The 20,931-nt window shown below is 44.1% G+C and overlaps 1 pseudogene; it reads left to right on the top strand.

The window, feature by feature from the left end:
• Positions 1–16,305: 16,305 nt before the first annotated feature.
• Positions 16,306–19,681, top strand: LOC123114583 (probable 3-beta-hydroxysteroid-Delta(8),Delta(7)-isomerase; annotated as a pseudogene).
• Positions 19,682–20,931: the final 1,250 nt, after the last annotated feature.

The following is a 20,931-nucleotide window of genomic DNA, read 5'->3' on the forward strand; positions in this document are numbered from 1 at the left end:
TAGAGGGGAAAGACATGTCCATATATGCTTATTTGCATTAGCTCAGCTCTGTTCTTTTGTCTCGTAGAGCTCTGATTTTCTGTTCCCTATCTTCTCCCAGTATCCCATGCTAGATTCAGGGGGAGCAAGACTTTCAAGGGAAAGAAATTCTTTAAATTCTGTTCACATCTTTACCTTTGGGGGCATGTCTATATCCAATGTGGTACTTAGTACTCACTCTCTACATGTCATCCCAGTCTTGGTACTCTTGTGGTTTCTTCTTGTTTGCTCTGGCTAGTAGATGCATCTGTGTTGTCTAATCTTATTTTCACTGGTTCATTCCATCCTAAGCCAACTCAAGACCACAAGGTAAGTATATGCATCACAGTCATGTGTATGAGGAATTCTTGCTGATGTACATACTGTTTGCAAGAAGGACTCATGAACATGAAGGTACATTTCCCACAATTCTTTGCTCTGATGCATATAGCCAAGATACATGTAACACATTGCCTACTCTGTCATGTTTATGCATTCGCATGCTTCTATTTTCCATATTCGCATGATTGCATACATGTAGGGGGAGCCTATGCATGTTACATGTCTTTCCAAAGCTTTACTTGTTATTCACTTTATATCCTCTATTTAAAGCTTTGATGTATGTTGTCATCAATTACCAAAAAGGGGGAGATCGAAAGCACAAGTGCTCCCTAGGTGGTTTTGGTAATTAATGTCAACATATCTCTTGTTGGACTAACACTTTTACCTAGTATGTTTCAGATAAGTTCAACAATGAAGTGGCATGGACTAAAGGGTGTGGACCCCTCAAGATGCTAAGGATAAAAGGATTGGCTCAAGCTCAAAGCTCAAGACTCTACATTTTATATTTTAGTGATCCAAGATCACATTGAGTCTATAGGAAAATCCAATACTATCAAGGAGGGATGAGGTGTTGCTTAATGAGGTTCTTGCTCAAAGTGCTTCGTGTTATGCTCCAAAACCCTCAACTACTTTCTCGCATCCACATATGACCTAAACCAAAAGTCAAACTCGGCCCCACCGATTCTTTCTATCCGGTGCCACCGAGTTCAGATGTCATAACCACTACCACAAACCATAGGCGAATCGGTCTCACCGATAGGGATCTCGGTCTCACCGAGATGGGATTGTAATCTCTCTGTGTATGTCCATTACCAAAATCGGTCTCACCGAGTTTGTGTAACTGGTCCTACCGAGATTGCAATGTAAACTCTCTGGTTCCTTTTCTTAACATTTCGGTGTCACCGAGATTAGAGAATCGGTCCCACCAAATTTACCTGACCAACTCTCTGGTTAGCTTATTACCAAAATCGGTCTGACCCAGTTTGTGTAATCGGTCTCACCAAGATTACGTTATGCCCTAACCCTAACCATATTGGTCCTACCGAGTTGCATGTCAGTCCCACCGAAAATCCTAACGGTCACTGGATTTGCTGAATCGGTCCGACCGAGTTTCTTAATTCGGTCCCACCGAGATTGGCAAGTTGTGTGTAATGGTTAGATTTTGTGTGGAGGATATATATACCCCTCCACCTCCTCTTCATTCGTGGAGAGAGCCATCAGAACGAACCTACACTTCCAACTTACATTTTCTGAGAGAGAACCACCTACTCATGTGTTGAGGCCAAGATATTCCATTCCTACCATATGAATCTTGATCTCTAGCCTTCCCCAAGTTGCTTTCCACTCAAATCTTCTTTCCACCAAATCCAAATCCTGTGAGAGATAGTTGAGTGTTGGGGAGACTATCATTTGAAGCACAAGAGCAAGGAGTTCATCATCAACACACCATTTGTTACTTCTTGGAGAGTGGTGTCTCCTAGATTGGCTAGGTGTCACTTGGGAGCCTCCGACAAGATTGTGGGGTTGAACCAAGGAGTTTGTAAGGGCAAGGAGCTCGCCTACTTCGTGAAGATCTACCGCTAGTGAGGCAAGTCCTTCGTGGGCGACGGACATGGTGGGATAGACAAGGTTGCTTCTTCGTGGACCCTTCGTGGGTGGAGCCCTTCGTGGACTCGTGCAGCCCTTACCCTTTGTGGGTTGAAGTCTCCATCAACGTGGATGTACGATAGCACCACCTATCGGAACCACGACAAAACATCCGTGTCACCAATTGTGTTTGAATTCTCCAATCCCTTCCCTTTACATTCTTGCAAGTGCATGCTTTACTTTTTGCTGCTCATATACTCTTTGCATGCTTGCTTGATATGTATTGTGTTTGTTAAACTTGTGCCAAAACTCCAATTCAACTTAATGAAATTAAAAACTGCTACTTTTAGCACTTAGTGTCTAATCACCTCCCCTCTAGACACCTCTTCTCGATCCTTTCACCTAGTTTGGAATTCCATGGATGCGGTGCTTGACGCAAACCATACAATGCCTTCCGCAGTCCGCACACCTTGTTGTCCTGACCCACAACTTCGAAGCCTGGAGGTTGGCATAAACACACCTCCTTAATCAGATCCCCATTAAGAAAGGCTGATTTAGCGTCCATATGATGCATCTTCCAACGAAACTGAGCTGCCAGTGCAACTAGAAGTCTGACGGACTCAATGCGTGCGACAGGGGAAAAAACTTCTTCAAAGTTAATTCCCTATCTTTGTACATAACCCTTTGCAACAAACCTCTCTTGTGTTTGATTACTGCTCCAGTGGGGTCTTTCTTCAGCTTGTAAACTCACTTCAACCCAATTGGTTTGTGCCCTTACGGGAGATCGCACAACTCCCATGTGTTGTTCTCATGAATGGAGCTTAGATCCTCTTCCATTGCCTTCTGCCAATAGGTCTCTTTCAGAGCTTCATCATGATTCCTAAGCTCCTCAATGCCGAACAGGCATAGCTTGGTATCTGTTTCTTTGATCTCTGTTTCCTCATAGATCTCATCGAGGAGTCGCTTCCCTGTGGCTCCTGTGAAGGCTCGGTGTACTGGGTGTTAGGAGAACCGGGCGCATAAGCAGGGGACACCGGAGAGGCTTCTAGGTCCACGGGATTGCAGCCCCGTCATTGGCATGTCTTGTTCTATGACTCGGTTGAGGCGTTGCTATGGTAGGAGTTCTGCGTGGTGAATCTGCTGTCGCGGCAATGTCTTCTGCTACCTCTCCTCCATCACAAACTATCGTATCTGGGTAGCTGACAACAAATGAACTTCCATCACTGCTTCCCACTGATCCCGAGAGGCTCCAATCCCAACACCTATCTTCCTCAAACACTTCATCTCGTGATGCAACAAGTTTCTTACTTTCCGGGTTACACATGCGATAAGCCTTGGAGCCAGTTTCATAACCAATGAAGACCATTTGTGATCTTCTATCAGAGAGTTTTGACACGCTGGGCCCAACCTTTTTCACATGAGCTACACAACCAAAAGTATGAAGATGTTGGACTGACGGCCTTGACACTCTTTGTCAATGATCTGTTCAGCAAATACACAGCAGTGGTCACTACTTCACCCCAAAACCGAGCTGGCACCCCCATACTTTTTAGCAGACTACGCGCCATGCCCACCACGGTTTGGTTTCTCCTTTCAACCACACCATTCTGTTGTGGGCTATATGGTGACGTGCAAAAGTGATTGATTCCGTGCTGCTCACAGTGCTCTATAAATTCTCTTGAGGTAAACTCATCGCCTCGGTCTATTCTAATTGTCTTCAACTGATGCCCACTTTCAAGTTCAGCTGCCTTCTGTATTTTCTGTAGTACATTGAGAGCTTCATCTTTGCTCCGCAACAGAGTAATCCACATGAACCGAGAGTGGTCATCCACTACCAGAAGAAAGTATCTCTTTCCACCAGGCGTTTCAGGTGTTATTGTTGGAAATATGCCCTAGAGGCAATAATAAATTGATTATTATTATATTTCCTTGTTCATGATAATCGTTTATTATCCATGCTAGAATTGTATTGATAGGAAACTCAGATACATGTGTGGATACATAGACAACACCATGTCCCTAGTAAGCCTCTAGTTGACTAGCTCGTTAATCAATAGATGGTTACGGTTTCCTGACCATGGACATTGGATGTCGTTGATAACGGGATCACATCATTAGGAGAATGATGTGATGGACAAGACCCAATCCTAAGCCTAGCACAAGATCATGTAGTTCGTATGCTAAAGCTTTTCTAATGTCAAGTATCATTTCCTTAGACCATGAGATTGTGCAACTCCCGGATACCGTAGGAGTGCTTTGGGTGTGCCAAACGTCACAACGTAACTGGGTGGCTATAAAGGTACACTACGGGTATCTCTGAAAGTGTCTGTTGGGTTGGCACGAATCGAGATTGGGATTTTGTCACTCCGTGTAAACGGAGAGGTATCTCTGGGCCCACTCGGTAGGACATCATCATAATGTGCACAATGTGACCAAGGGGTTGATCACGGGATGATGTGTTACGGAACGAGTAAAGAGACTTGCCGGTAACGAGATTGAACAAGGTATCGGTATACCGACGATCGAATCTCGGGCAAGTACCATACCGCTAGACAAAGGGAATTGTATACGGGATTGATTGAGTCCTTGACATCGTGGTTCATCCGATGAGATCATCGTGGAACATGTGGGAGCCAACATGGGTATCCAGATCCCGCTGTTGGTTATTGACCAGAGAACATCTCGGTCATGACTACATGTCTCCCGAACCCGTAGGGTCTACACACTTAAGGTTCGATGACGCTAGGGTTATAAAGGAAGTTTGTATGTGGTTACCGAATGTTGTTCGGAGTCCCGGATGAGATCCCGGACGTCACGAGGAGTTCCGGAATGGTCCGGAGGTAAAGATTTATATATAGGAAGTCCTGTTTCGGCCATCGGGACAAGTTTCGGGGTCATCGGTATTGTACCGGGACCACTGGAAGGGTCCCGGGGGCCCACCGGGTGGGGCCACCTGCCCCGGGGGGCCACATGGGCTGAAGGGGGTGCGCCTTGGCCTACATGGGCCAAGGACACCAGCCCCTAGAGGCCCATGCGCCAAGATAAAGGAAAAAGGGGAGAGTCCTAAAGGGGGAAGGCACCTCCGAGGTGCCTTGGGGAGGATGGACTCCTCCCCCCTCCTTAGCCGCACCCCTTTCTTGGAGTAGGGGGCAAGGCTGCGCCTCCCCCCTCTCCCCTGCTCCTATATATAGTGTAGGGGAGGGAGGGCATCCATACCTGAGCCCTTGGCGCCTCCCTCCCTCCCGTGACACCTCCTCCTCTCCCGTAGGTGCTTGGCGAAGCCCTGCAGGATTGCCACGCTCCTCCATCACCACCACGCCGTTGTGCTGCTGCTGGATGGAGTCTTCCTCAACCTCTCCCTGTCTCCTTGCTGGATCAAGGCGTGGGAGACATCGTCGAGCTGTACGTGTGTTGAACGCGGAGGTGCCGTCCGTTCGGCACTAGGATCATCGGTGATCTGAATCACGACGAGTACGACTCCATCAACCCCGTTCACTTGAACGCTTCCGCTTAGCGATCTACAAGGGTATGTAGATGCACTCTCTTTCTACTCGTTGCTGGTCTCTCCATAGATAGATCTTGGTGATTCGTAGGAAATTTTTTGAATTTCTGCTACGTTCTCCAACAGTGGCATCATGAGCTAGGTTTATTGCGTAGATTCTTTGCACGAGTAGAACACAAAGTAGTTGTGGGCGTCGATATTGTTCAATATGCTTGCCGTTACTAGTCTTATCTTGATTCGGCGGCATCGTGGGATGAAGCGGCCCGGACCAACCTTACACGTACGCTTACGTGAGACCGGTTCCACCGACAAACATGCACTAGTTGCATAAGGTGGCTGGCGGGTGTCTGTCTCTCCCACTTTAGTCGGATCGGATTCGATGAAAAGGGTCCTTATGAAGGGTAAATAGCAATTGGCATATCACGTTGTGGTTCATGCGTAGGTAAGAAACGTTCTTGCTAGAAACCCATAGCAGCCACGTAAAATATGCAAACAACAATTAGAGGACGTCTAACTTGTTTTTGCAGGGTATGCTATGTGATGTGATATAGCCAAAAAGGATGTGATGAATGATATATGTGATGTATGAGATTGATCATGTTCTTGTAATAGGAATCACGACTTGCATGTCGATGAGTATGACAACCGGCAGGAGCCATAGGAGTTGTCTTTATTTATTTGTGACCTGCGTGTCAACTTAAACGTCATGTAATTACTTTACTTTATTGCTAACCGTTAGCCATAGTAGTAGAAGTAATAGTTGGCGAGGCAACTTCATGAAGACACGATGATGGAGATCATGATGATGGAGATCATGGTGTCATGCCGGTGACGATGATGATCATGGAGCCCCGAAGATGGAGATCAAAAGGAGCAAAGTGATGATGGCCATATCATGTCACTATTTGATTGCATGTGATGTTTATCATGTTTATACATCTTATTTGCATAGAACGACGGTAGTAAATAAGATGATCCCTTACAACAATTTCAAGAAGTGTTCTCCCCTAACTGTGCACCGTTGCGACAGTTCACTGTTTCAAAACATCACGTGATGATCGGGTGTTTTATTCAGACGTTCAAATACAACGGGTGTTGACGAGCCTAGCATGTACAGACATGGCCTCGGAACACACGCGAAACACTTAGGGTTAACTTGACGAGCCTAGCATGTACAGACATGGCCTCGGAACACGGAGACCGAAAGGTCGAACATGAGTCGTATAGAAGATACGATCAACATGAAGATGTTCACCGATGATGACTAGTCCGTCTCACGTGATGATCGGACACGGCCTAGTTTGACTCGGATCATGTAATCACTTAGATGACTAGAGGGATGTCTATCTGAGTGGGAGTTCATAAGATGAACTTAATTATCTTGAACATAGTCAAAAGACCTTTTGCAAATTATGTCGTAGCTCGCACTTTAGTTCTACTATTTTAGATATGTTCCTAGAGAAAATGTAGTTGAAAGTTGATAGTAGCAATTATGCGGACAGTAGAAAGCTTATGTCCTTAATGCACTGCTCAGTGTGCTGAACCCCAAACGTCGTTTGTGGATGTTGCGAACATCTGACATACACGTTTTGATAACTACGTGATAGTTCAGTTAAATGGTTTAAGTAGAGGCACCAAAGACGTTTTCGAAATGTCGCGGAACATATGAGATGTTTCGAGGGCTGAAATTGGGATTTCAGGCTCGTGCCCACGTCAAGAGGTATAAGACCTCCGAAAATTTTCTTAGCCTACAAACTAAGGGAGAAAAGCTAAATCGTTGAGCTTGTGCTCAGATTGTCTGAGTGCAACAATCACTTGAATCGAGTGGGAGTTAATCTTCCAAATGAGATAGTGATGTTTCTCCAAAGTCATTGCCACCAAGCTGCTAGAGCTTCGTGATGAACTATAACATATCAGGGATAGATACGATGATCCTTGAGGTATTCGCGATGTTTGACACCGCGAAAGTAGAAATCAAGAAGGAGCATCAATTGTTGATGGTTGGTGAAACCACTAGTTTCAAGAAGGGCAAGGGCAAGAAGGGATACTTCATGAAACGGCAAATCAGCTGCTGCTCTAGTGAAGAAACCCAAGGTAAAACCCAAACCCGAGACTAAGTGCTTCTGTAATAAGGGGAACAACCACTAGAGCAGAATTACCCTAGATACTTGGTAGATAAGAAGGCTGGCAAGGTCGATAGAAGTATATTGGATATACATTGTGTTAATGTGTACTTTGCTAGTACTCCTAGTAGCACCAGGGTATTAGATACCGGTTCGGTTGCTAAGTGTTAGTAACTCGAAACAAAAGGCTACAGAATAAACGGAGACTAGCTAAAAGTGAGCTGACGATATATGTTGGAAGTGTTTCCAAGTTTGATGTAATCAAACATCGCACGCTCCCTCTACCATCAAGATTAGCATTAAACCTGAATGGTTGATTGAATCTCGATCGTAGTGATACACATTTTCATGCCAAAAGATAGTAATGATAGTACCACTTACTGGTGGCACTGCCATGTAAGTCATATTGGTTTAAAATGCATGAAGAAGCTCCATGTTGATGGATCTTTGGACTCACTCATTTTTGAAAAGTTTGAGACATGCGAACCATGTCTATTGGTGTGTATGCATGAAGAAACTCCATGCAAATGGACCGTTTTGACTCACTTGATTTTGAATCACTTGAGACATGCAAATCATACCACATGGGCAAGATGACTGAAAAGCCTCGTTTTCAGTAAGATGGAACAAGATAGCAACTTGTTGGAAGTAACACATTTTGATGTGTGCAGTCCATTGAGTGCTGAGGCATGCAGTGAATATCGTTATGTTCTTACTTCACAGATGATTCGAGTAGATGTTGAGAATATTTACTTGATGAAACACAAGTCTGAATTATTGAATGGTTCAAGTAATTTCAGAGTGAAGTAGAAGATCATTGTGACAAGAGGATTAAATGTCTATGATATGATCATAGAGATGAATATCTGAGTTACGAGTTTTGGCACACAATTAAGACATTGTGGAAATTGTTTCGCAATTAATACCGCCTGGAACACCATAGTGTGATGGTGTGTCCGAACATCATAGTTGCACCCTATTGGATATGGTGCGTACCATGATGTCTCTTATCGAATTACCACTATCATTCATGGGTTAGGCATTAGAGACAACCACATTCACTTTAAATAAGGCACCACGTAATTCCGATGAGATGACACCGTATGAACTATGGTTTAGAGAAACCTAAGCTGTCATTTCTTAAAAGTTTGGGGCTGCGACGCTTATGTGAAAAGTTTCAGGTTGATAAGCTCGAACCCAAAGCGGATAAAATGCATCTTCATAGGACACCCAAAATCAGTTGGGTATACCTCCTAATTCAGATCCGAAAGCAATAGTGATTGTTTCTTGAATCGGGTCCTTTCTCGAGGAAAGGTTTCTCTCGAAAGAATTGAGTGGGAGGATGGTGGAGACTTGATGAGGTTATTGAACCATCACTTCAACCAGTGTGTAGCAGGGCACAGGAAGTTGTTCCTGTGGCACCTACACCAATTGAAGTAGAAGCTTATGATAGTGATCATGAAGTTTCGGATCAAGTCACTACCGAACCTCGTAGGGTGACAAGGATACGTACTACTTCAGAGTGGTACAGTAATCCTGTCTTGGAAGTCATGTTGCTAGACAACAATGAACCTACGAGCTATGGAGAAGCGATGGTGGGCCCAAATTCCGACAAATGGTTAGAAGCCATAAAATCCGAGATAGGATCCATGTATGAAAACAAAGTGTAGACTTTGGAAGAACTACTTGATGGTCGTAAGGCTGTTAGGTACATATGGATTTTGAAAGGAAGACAGACAATGATGGTAAGTGTCACCATTGAGAAAGCTCGACTTGTCGTTAAGATGTTTTTCGACAAGTTCAAGGAGTTGACTACGATGAGACTTTCTCACTCGTAGGGATGCTAAGAGTCTGTTGGAATTATATTAGCAATTACTGCATTATTTATGAAATCTTGCAGATAGGATGTCAAAAACATTGTTTCCTCGAGGATTCTTCAGGAAAGGTTGTATGTGATACAACCGGAAGGTTTTGTCTATCCTGAAATATGCTAATAAGTATGCAAAGCTCCAGCAATCCTTCTGAGGACTGGAGTGAGCATCTCGGAGTTGGAATGTATGCTTTGATGATGATCAAAGTTTTTGGGCGTATACAAAGTTTATGAGAAACTTGTATTTCCAAAGAAGTGAGTGGGAGCACTATAGAATTTCTGATGAGTATATGTTGTTGACATATTAATGATCAGAAATGACGTAGAATTTCTGGAAAGCATATAGGGTTATTTGGAAAGTGTTTTCAATGGAAAACCTGGATTAAGCTACTTGAACATTGAGCATCAAGATCTATAAGGATAGATCAAAACGCTTAATAGTACTTTCAAATGAGCACATGCCTTGACGTGATCTTGAAGGTGTTCAAGATGGATCAGTCAAAGAAGGAGTTCTTGCCTGAGTTGTAAGGTATGAAGTTAAGACTTAAAGCTCGACCATGGCAGAATAGAGAGAAAGGAACGAAGGTCGTCCCCTATGCTTAAGACATAGGCTCTACAGTATGCTATGCTGTGTACTGCACCTGAAGTGTGCTTTACCATGAGTCAGTCAAGGGGTACAAGAGTGATCCAAGAATGGATCGCAGGACAGCGGTCAAAGTTATCCTTAGTAACTAGTGGACTAAGGAATTTTCTCGATTATGGAGGTGGTAAAGGGGTTCGTCGTAAAGGGTTACGTCGATGCAAGCTTAACACCTATCCGGATAGCTCTGAGTAGAGATACCGGATACGTATAATGGAGCAACAATTTAGAATGGCTCCAAGTAGAACAGTTATTTGGAATAGCTCCAAATAGAACGTGGTAGCTGCATCTAGGAGATGACATAGAGATTTGTAAAGCACACACGGATCTGAGAGGTTCAGACCCGTTGACTATAACCTCTCTCACAAGCATAACATGATCAAACCCAGAACTCATCGAGTGTTAATCACATGGTAAATGTGAACTAGATTATTGACTCTAGTAAACTCTTTGGGTGTTAGTCACATGGGGATGTGACCTTGAGTGTTAATCACATATCAATGTGAACTAGATTATTGACTCTAGTGCAAGTGGGAGACTGTTGGAAATATGCCCTAGAGGCAATAATAAATTGATTATTATTATATTTCCTTGTTCATGATAATCGTTTATTATCCATGCTAGAATTGTATTGATAGGAAACTCAGATACATGTGTGGATACATAGACAACACCATGTCCCTAGTAAGCCTCTAGTTGACTAGCTCGTTAATCAATAGATGGTTACGGTTTCCTGACCATGGACATTGGATGTCGTTGATAACGGGATCACATCATTAGGAGAATGATGTGATGGACAAGACCCAATCCTAAGCCTAGCACAAGATCATGTAGTTCGTATGCTAAAGCTTTTCTAATGTCAAGTATCATTTCCTTAGACCATGAGATTGTGCAACTCCCGGATACCGTAGGAGTGCTTTGGGTGTGCCAAACGTCACAACGTAACTGGGTGGCTATAAAGGTACACTACGGGTATCTCTGAAAGTGTCTGTTGGGTTGGCACGAATCGAGATTGGGATTTTGTCACTCCGTGTAAACGGAGAGGTATCTCTGGGCCCACTCGGTAGGACATCATCATAATGTGCACAATGTGACCAAGGGGTTGATCACGGGATGATGTGTTACGGAACGAGTAAAGAGACTTGCCGGTAACGAGATTGAACAAGGTATCGGTATACCGACGATCGAATCTCGGGCAAGTACCATACCGCTAGACAAAGGGAATTGTATACGGGATTGATTGAGTCCTTGACATCGTGGTTCATCCGATGAGATCATCGTGGAACATGTGGGAGCCAACATGGGTATCCAGATCCCGCTGTTGGTTATTGACCAGAGAACATCTCGGTCATGACTACATGTCTCCCGAACCCGTAGGGTCTACACACTTAAGGTTCGATGACGCTAGGGTTATAAAGGAAGTTTGTATGTGGTTACCGAATGTTGTTCGGAGTCCCGGATGAGATCCCGGACGTCACGAGGAGTTCCGGAATGGTCCGGAGGTAAAGATTTATATATAGGAAGTCCTGTTTCGGCCATCGGGACAAGTTTCGGGGTCATCGGTATTGTACCGGGACCACTGGAAGGGTCCCGGGGGCCCACCGGGTGGGGCCACCTGCCCCGGGGGGCCACATGGGCTGAAGGGGGTGCGCCTTGGCCTACATGGGCCAAGGGCACCAGCCCCTAGAGGCCCATGCGCCAAGATAAAGGAAAAAGGGGAGAGTCCTAAAGGGGGAAGGCACCTCCGAGGTGCCTTGGGGAGGATGGACTCCTCCCCCCTCCTTAGCCGCACCCCTTTCTTGGAGTAGGGGGCAAGGCTGCGCCTCCCCCCTCTCCCCTGCTCCTATATATAGTGGAGGAGAGGGAGGGCATCCATACCTGAGCCCTTGGCGCCTCCCTCCCTCCCGTGACACCTCCTCCTCTCCCGTAGGTGCTTGGCGAAGCCCTGCAGGATTGCCACGCTCCTCCATCACCACCACGCCGTTGTGCTGCTGCTGGATGGAGTCTTCCTCAACCTCTCCCTCTCTCCTTGCTGGATCAAGGCGTGGGAGACATCGTCGAGCTGTACGTGTGTTGAACGCGGAGGTGCCGTCCGTTCGGCACTAGGATCATCGGTGATCTGAATCACGACGAGTACGACTCCATCAACCCCGTTCACTTGAACGCTTCCGCTTAGCGATCTACAAGGGTATGTAGATGCACTCTCTTTCTACTCGTTGCTGGTCTCTCCATAGATAGATCTTGGTGATTCGTAGGAAAATTTTTGAATTTCTGCTACGTTCTCCAACAGCTATGGGCCCGCACAAGTCTGCATGAATGAGCTGAAGTTGCTCCATTGCACGGTAAGTGGCCTGAACCGAGAACGGGAGGCGTCCCTGCTTAGGAATCATACACCCATCACAGATCTTATCTACCTGGTCTAGGTACGGCATACCATCTACCATACCCTCTGCTGCAAGTGCTCGGAGTGACCTAAAGTTCACATATACATACCTCATATGCCACAGCCATGATTGCTCCTTAGCATGCGCCAATAGACACACATGTTCTGTTGGTTGGATGTTTAAGATATACATCCGGTTCTTAGTCCTCCTTACTCTAGCTAGGACATTTCTCTGGCGCTCCCATACTTTCATCAGACCATCTTCACTAGAATATTTGCACCCATTTTCATCTAGCTGCCCCAGATTAATGATATTACTCTTGAGCCGAGGAATGAAGTATACATCGGTCAGAACACGATGCTCGCCTGTGAGACATTGTATGAGAACCATTCCACGTCCACAAATGTACACTGCGGAACCATCACCAAACCTCACCTTTCCCTTCACTGTTTCATTCAATTCAGAAAACTTATGTGCATCTCCAGTCATGTGGTTACTTGCCTCTGTATCTAGGTACCAAGCGACGTCGTGGATACCCGTCAGCTTAGGCGCCACTTTCTCTTCATTCAACAGTACTTGTTCAGAGGTGATGGGGTCTGAAGGCATCAGCTCACATGTCTCCAGCATAAGGAGTGCATGATCTTCAACCTCTTCTGCCTGCGCAAAGTTCGCCTGCTCACGCTTCGGCTCCGGGCAGTCAGACTGAAAGTGGCCCATTTCATTACAATTGAAACACCTAACCTTTGTGATGTCAAATTTGCGGTGCTTCTTCGGCTTCCTGGCATCCTTGCTCTCACCGCGCCCGGCTTGTCCATGGTCACCACGGCCTCCGCAGCCAGCGCCGCAACCTCGACCGCCTCCACGGCCACGACTGGCGTTACTGCTGTCGGCTCCGGGTGACCCCTTTTTGCCCTTCATCAGCTGCTCAAGCGCCTGCGTCATCAACATCAGTTGGTCCTCCTTCCCACCGGAGTGACAGTGCCGCCCGCGTTGGCTCTCTTCGAACGCGGCGCGGCAAACAACCGCCTCCGACACAGTCATGGTAGTGAGTTCACCCCACTTCTCAATGGTGTTCACGATGTCCCCAAACCAGCTCTGGACGGTGTTGAAGAGGACCTCAATGATCGACTCATCTGACACCGTCTCGCCCAGCGATCGGATTTCTCCAACGAACGTCATCAATTTCTGCGCAAACACACTGACAGACTCACCGTCGTCCATCTCCTTGCGGTCGAGCTACCGCTTAAACTGCTTGACCCATGCCTTCTTGACACGGTCCTCGCCGACGCGCATGCGCCGGATCGCCTCCCAGGCCTCGTGGGCGGTAGTGCTTTCAGCCACCGCCATCATCACCGAGTCGGGAACAGACTGAGAGAGCGCGGCAAACGCTTCGTCGTCCCTGCTCTGGTTAAACTCGCCTGTCCCCTCGAGCGCCGGCCACACGCCGTACGGACGCAATAGGATCTTCATCTTAGCCGCCCACAGACCATAGTTCGAGTCCGTGAGCATTGGGTACTGGATCGGGACGCCCCCGGTCATCGGCGGCTCACGCGGCACGATCGCCTCCTCTGCGCCCGTGTCGTCATCCCCGGTCCTCTTCGCCGGCGGCGTGTACTTTCCGTCGCCGCTGCTCTTCGGTGAAGTATCGCCCATCACTGCTCGCCGCCGCCACAACTCCTCCTATCTTCGCCGCCGCTGCTCCGCCTCCGTGAACCAACGCTCTCAATACCAAATGTTAGAGCAAGCCCTGGATCAACACACGCACGCGAGGTGGACACACACACACGAGACGAACTGAAGAAGAAAGAAGAACTGCACGATCGCAGTGAGTGGAGAGATTTTTGCGACGCGCTTAACCTGCGTCTTTTCTGTTTCCTTCCTTTTATTCTCAAGCATAACAAACTCGTAGCTTGCACGGCCCATGATCCGTTTTACCCGCGCCATCCCACGGACAGAAATAAAATTTATATCACATGGTTAGGCAGGTGTTATAAAATTTATATCTCACATGAACTGCCTACGCGCGGCCACTAGAAATAATTAGACGATGCTAGATTAGATGATTACATACGGGGTGGTTCCATGCTGGTACTCATGGGTAACAGTAGTTTTTAGCTATCGATCGCTCAGTTCAGTGTTTTTAGCTAGCTAGTAGGCATATATAAGAATATTATTTTGTGGAAAGGTCTCAAATCTATTGTAATGGTTCACCAGAAGTATAAATCGCCCCAAACAAATAAAAATTACATCGAGGTCCCTGAACCAAACGACCACTGCCACTGCTAGCACGAGTCGTTGACACGGTATTTTCACTGCTTCCATAATGGATCTTGCATGTCCTTCTTGATGACGGCTTGGAAGTATTCGTGCACATTCATCTAAGGACCAGTGCTCAAGAGTTGCAGTCGTCATCTTTGAACCCTTGAATCATAGGAACAACTTAACACAAAATCTCATCGTGTCATACGCATGATGAGGAACCCTAACCTCACCGCCCCGGGAGGAATGTAGCCGGAGCTTCGTCTGATCTATCCCGACGGAAGAACTTGCGGAGGATCAGAGCACGGAAGACTAACACCAAGAAGAAGCATCATCATTCATCTGAGCATTGCATTAGGAAGGACTAAAAACTGTAACCTATCAACTAGCCGAAGCCGGGGCAATAGGATTCCCCTCGTCGCAATGATGGGAAGCTCGATCGTACTCACCAAGATTGATATAACTCAAGTCAACACTTGCGTGGTAGATAATTGAGCATGTGACAACTAAGGGCACCGCCTAATCCCTGTCCAGCTAGGGTTCACGGTCTCGGTATTGACAACCACCGAAATTGCCATTTGGTAAGCAGGACTTGGAAGCTCACACTATACCGCACATTGAAAATATTATGAAAGTTTGGCCTAATGAATACTACCTCCATTCAAATTAGTAAGGCACACATTCATTTTAAAATTTAACTTTGATCACAAATTACACCAACCAAAAGTGAGTTATATATGTGATAAAAGTTATATACTGGTGTATTCATATTTGGAAGAAGTTTTTAATTATATAATTTTTAAATCATAAGAATATATTCTATTGGTCTAATTTATAGTTAAAATTAACTTTTCGAATGTGTGCATGCCCTATCTATATATTAAAATTTAAGGGAGTAGATGAGGTCCATGATTGGACTAAGGGCATCGCTGACCTTGAAACCTTCCGCATACGTTCGGACCGCAAAAGTCATCCAACGCGGGCCTGTATCGGTTCGCTCGGTGGTCCAGACGCACTCTTTCCCGTAAACCATAGACAAAGGCGTGAGCCAGCTTTGTGGGCATCCGGACCGCTACCACACACGCTCTGGAGTACCCTAAGCCACGAAAAAATCTTCTTCTTCGCCCGCGTGCGTTCCCAACCGGCGCCAGCTGTCTGCATTCATGCCGCTATAGAGCGGCCGCTCTGCATTGATGCCGGCACATAACAGATGTGACCTCTCAATGGCGCCGGCATTGAAGCTGCGCGTCGGTCAAGAACGACGCCCGCGCCACGTCCCCATTGTCCGTGCATGTTCAATGCTGGAGCGACGTTTGTTGTTCGGGACGTTACAGATATCTACCACGTCCATTTAATGCCCACCTGTTCGTATTCCGTCATTAAGCAGGCTTGCTGTCCAAGGAACCAACTCTGTCGTCGCGCATTGAAGGGCCCGGACGCTTGGCCTCACCAGTATATGCTATTAAAAGTTGTCACACCCGGCTAAACTCCACACCACAACACATCCGATTCACATCCTACTCCCTTGCACCACATCATCCATGGCAGTGAGAAGGAACGCTCTGTGGTAGAGCCTGTCGATGGAGATGAAGCACGAGATCACCACCCTTGCTACTACCTGGCAGAGCCGCCGTGCCAGGTGGATCGAGGCCGGCTTGCCGGCCAGCTCCCCTGAGCTCTTTGACGACAACCCCACAATGGAGACGGGGTCCAGCGACGACACCACGTCGGAGCTGATGCCGGTGCATGCCGGCATAACCATGGAACAATCATGAATATTTTATATGAAGTTTGTTTAGTTTCTCTAAACTTATGATTTGTTTCTAGATCTGAAACATTTTTCAATTCATTAACTCTTCTTTAATTTGTGAAAAAATTCAAGATTTTTTCCAAATTATTTATTAATTTTCAAACCCACAAACAAACTTTCATATCCATAATTTTTTTATAATTAGTGATTTGTTTTAAAAAAATTGGGAACATTTTTCTAAATCATGTTTTTTTGGAAATTATGAACACATTTCAAGTTTATGAACTTTTCTTGAATCTACAAACTTCTTTTGAAAGTGACAATTTTTAATTCATGGATAACCGAGGAGCAGCGAGTGCACGGGCAGATCGAGTGAGCGAGCGCGCTAATAGGACGGCCGAGCAGACTGCAGAGCAGATGAGGGATAGTATCACGTGCTGTAGAGGAATTCTCTAGCACGGGTACCAGCTTGCAATAGGAGGACCTCCTTTGGAACGTCCGATCGACAGTTGATGCCGGATTGGACAATATATTGTAGGGAATGATCTTTATTTTCATTCTCGTTTCTAACCTTTTTTGGTTTTTACTTGGTTTTTTTCATTTGTTTTTAAGAAACACACCAAAATTTATTTATTTTTGAAAGTAACATTTTTAAATCAGAATATTTATTTAGATCATTATTTGGTAAAACATGATCATTTTCTGAAAAAGGGGAATATTTTATAAAACTTATGTGAATTTTGATTTGCCCGCGTGCTTGTATGTAAAACACTTCGGCACGCGCTATGTACCTGTGTCTGGGCCGCGTTTTCTTTCGGCCTCTCGATTCCTCATGTGCTGGTGGGCAATCACTGGGTTGACGCACCTAATCATTGAAGCATCCTTGCTCTTCACCCCCAATTACCTTACCAAGGAAAATCCCAGTTTTTTTTTATGAAATATGTAAGTTCTTGCTGAATATTATATCCTCCCACCGTATCCATTATCTCGAAATGACGATCTTAATTTTTGGAGTAACTAACTGCATGCATGCTACATCTTCAGGGAAAGAGTACAGCAAGGCTGACTCCAGATATGCCACCGGGGACACCACAACCACCGCGGTCGAAGTCATTGCGGTTTTTCTACAAGGCCCTTTATCACTTCTTGCTGTGTAGGTCACCTTATTACATTTTACTACTACTCATTTTCACTTCACTACACTGTCGATTCCCGGCAAAACAACAAAGATTAAATTTTGCTTGATCTGTTAGTTTCTGGCTAGCTCAACAAATTTGTTGGACCACCAGAATGAATCCAGTTTTGTTTCTAAGGCTTCCTTTTGATTCATAGTATAGGAATATCATGAGAATAGGGAAATCATAGAAAGAGATATTATTTGGTTCATGATATATGATTTTTTTTCATTGGGTCTAGACAAATGTTTTTCTTCCTTTGAAATACAAAGGATTGGTTCTATCATGTACATGAATAATATTCTATTCCTGTAAATCAAATGGCTTCAAAGAAAATTTTCCCACAAAATTCTTATCCTCTCAAATTCCTACAAAATTCTTGTAAACCAAAGGAGTCCTAAAGTTCCAAGATGTAGTAATCGCATGGTTCTTGGTTGCATATACAGTTGAGTCCATCCTTAACGAAAAAACAAAAAGAAACAAATAAATGTCCAGCACATATCCTCAAGCATTTGGTTTGCGTAGGCAATTCTCATTTACTTACTCCTCCATCGATGCTCATATTGTCGCCTAATTACTCCTCTATCGTTTTCTTTTACATATTGCCCCTAACATATGGTGTACATCACCAACAGTACTAATTGCCTACTTGGCATAATACTCCCTCCGTTTCTTTTTAATCTGTATATAAGATCTGGTCAAAGTCAAACATTGTAAAGTTTGACCAAATTTGTAGGAAAAAATATTGACATCTACAATACTAAAGTTATATGGTATGAAAATTAATTTCATAATGCATCTAACAATATTGATTTCATATTATGAACCTTCATATTTTTTTCTACAAATTTAGTCAAAGGTAACAAAGTTCGACTTTGACCCAACCTTATATGTAGACTAAAAAGAAATGGAGGGAGTATGTTACTTACGTTAAGAGGAGTATTTCCCTCCGTGATAGTTCTCTTATCGGCTTCCAATCGCATATCGATCCATTGCGTTAGATTATAGCCGCATTGGTAATTGCGTTGAAGACTAATAGGTTAAAATTAGGCGTACTCACCATTTATAGATCAACCTGCAACCAACATGTGCGTACAAAAAAGTTCATGTGAGATATGTCTACATGCAACAAAGGTGATCTACCGATTGGTTTTTTTTGTAAGATACAAAGTTCTATCAGGTACACACGATATATTTAAATATTGTTTGTAGATCTAGCAGTTGTAATTTACTAAAAAAATCGATGGTTCACTATATCAACACATATCATATAAACCTAAGTGGTTCATCCTCACTACCTATGTTATCCTAACATGCACACATGCCAGTTCATAAAAGGCCAACCACAACATACATGAGAAAAAGTTCCCATTATTAGTTGATCTCATGCATGACACCACCTCACCACACATGACACCACATCAAAGGTCCATTCAACATGCATGGGAAAAAGTTTTCCATTATATTATGCCATTTATATTCAAAATATTTTTAGACTGCACAATAATCAACACAAATATATAATATTCATTTTTAGTTTTAGTTTGTATATTATTAATAGAACTATGCATTTGTCATATAATCAAGTAACTGAAGTATATTGCAATCGATTCATGCAGCAACGCAGTAGGTATTCTCTAGTTTTTTTAAAGAACAATAGCATGCTTCTCTATTTTCTAACACTGTGCTTTATAGATTTATAGTACTAGACTAGATAGATGCCATTAATTGTAGATTTTATTTATTTTATCTTACCAAAAATTTTCTTCTTGCAGTTACGCTATTGCTTCCAGAAAGTCCTACAACTACATTCTACAGTTCAGTGTATCTATGAGCCACCTCTACTCAATGTTGATTTTCTACATTACCGCCTACTTAGACGGCATGAACTTCTGCGCCAGTCCATTCTACTTCTGGACATATTTCGTTGGTGCAAACTCCCCATGGGTTGTGATTCCAACGCTGATAGCAATAAGGAGCTGGAAGTTGATAAGCCAGGCATCTCAGTCTTGCAAGGTGAATCAAGACTAACTAAACCAACTCTTTGCCCTCGGCACCAAAATTATTTGGGCAGTATGACACCTGCGCGGATGGGAACCACAATTATACAATGAGTGCGGTGACGTGTGTTCCATGATACAATGATTCCTCTGTTTCAAAAACAATTGCAATCGAAATAAATATTTTTACCATTTTTAAGAGAGGATGGGTCCCTAAGGACTTGTTGCTTTATTAAGTATGAAGCAGTTATGCAAAGAAACTTGCATCATGACCCAAAGTGAATTAAAAACTACAAACTAGACCCTGACTTGGGCAAGAAGGACCCTCAATAGTGGATGCAGACTGCAATTAGGTCCCTACAAGCTCCCGAAGGAAGCAATCTCACAATCACTGCGGATGGGAACCCACACTACTACAGAAACATCTTCTAGCCGTCTGCTGACCAATGACAGTTAGGGCGACTCTTGCCACTGGTAATACTTACCTCTCATGGGCAAAGGGACTGAAATCAATCAATGCAACAGTGGCTATATCTCTGTGAATCCAAACAGAAACTACACATGTACATGTCAAATATAAAAAGGAAAAATGAAAAGAAAGAAATGGGAAACGGAAAAGAAAAAATAATATAAATTTTAAAATTAATCAATGATACAACCTTTCGTACATGTTCTCTCAGGCTCTATAGGCCACTGATACAACCTTTCGTATATCTAATGTTTGATTGACCTAGATTCCCTAACAAAATATAAACTGCAATGCAAATGAGGTAGTATGATTATAAAGTGCATGTAAATAAAAGGTAGGCACTAAAACTTAAATATGAAATAAAGTAAATGAAAGCGAGTTTGGGAGAGGTCTATGTTAATATGCTGCAAAAATAAATACTATATTATAATTGATAGACATACTTACGGTTTTATATGTGGGAGATGTCTATGCTAATATGCTTCAAAATCAATTGACTCACATGCACTAATGATTGAAACCCTCATAAAATATCCAAAATACTGAGAATCCATTATGGTAAACCCAACCAGAAAATTAATATCTATGGATCCTCTTTATCCCATATGTTTTGACTCATATACTCATGTACGGTAATATATGCCCCTCCGGCCACCCTATGCATACTCATGATTACATATTACTAGCTCTTAAGTGTGATCCAACATATGTACACACACATAAATTGGCATAAAAGGACAACATCAGATCATAACAAACAATTCACATCAATCATAACAGAGCACCATAGCAACAGGACAAAAGAAAACTAC

The sequence above is a fragment of the Triticum aestivum genome, chromosome 5B, assembly GCF_018294505.1.
Source record: "Triticum aestivum cultivar Chinese Spring chromosome 5B, IWGSC CS RefSeq v2.1, whole genome shotgun sequence".
NCBI classification, from domain to species: Eukaryota; Viridiplantae; Streptophyta; class Magnoliopsida; order Poales; family Poaceae; genus Triticum; species Triticum aestivum.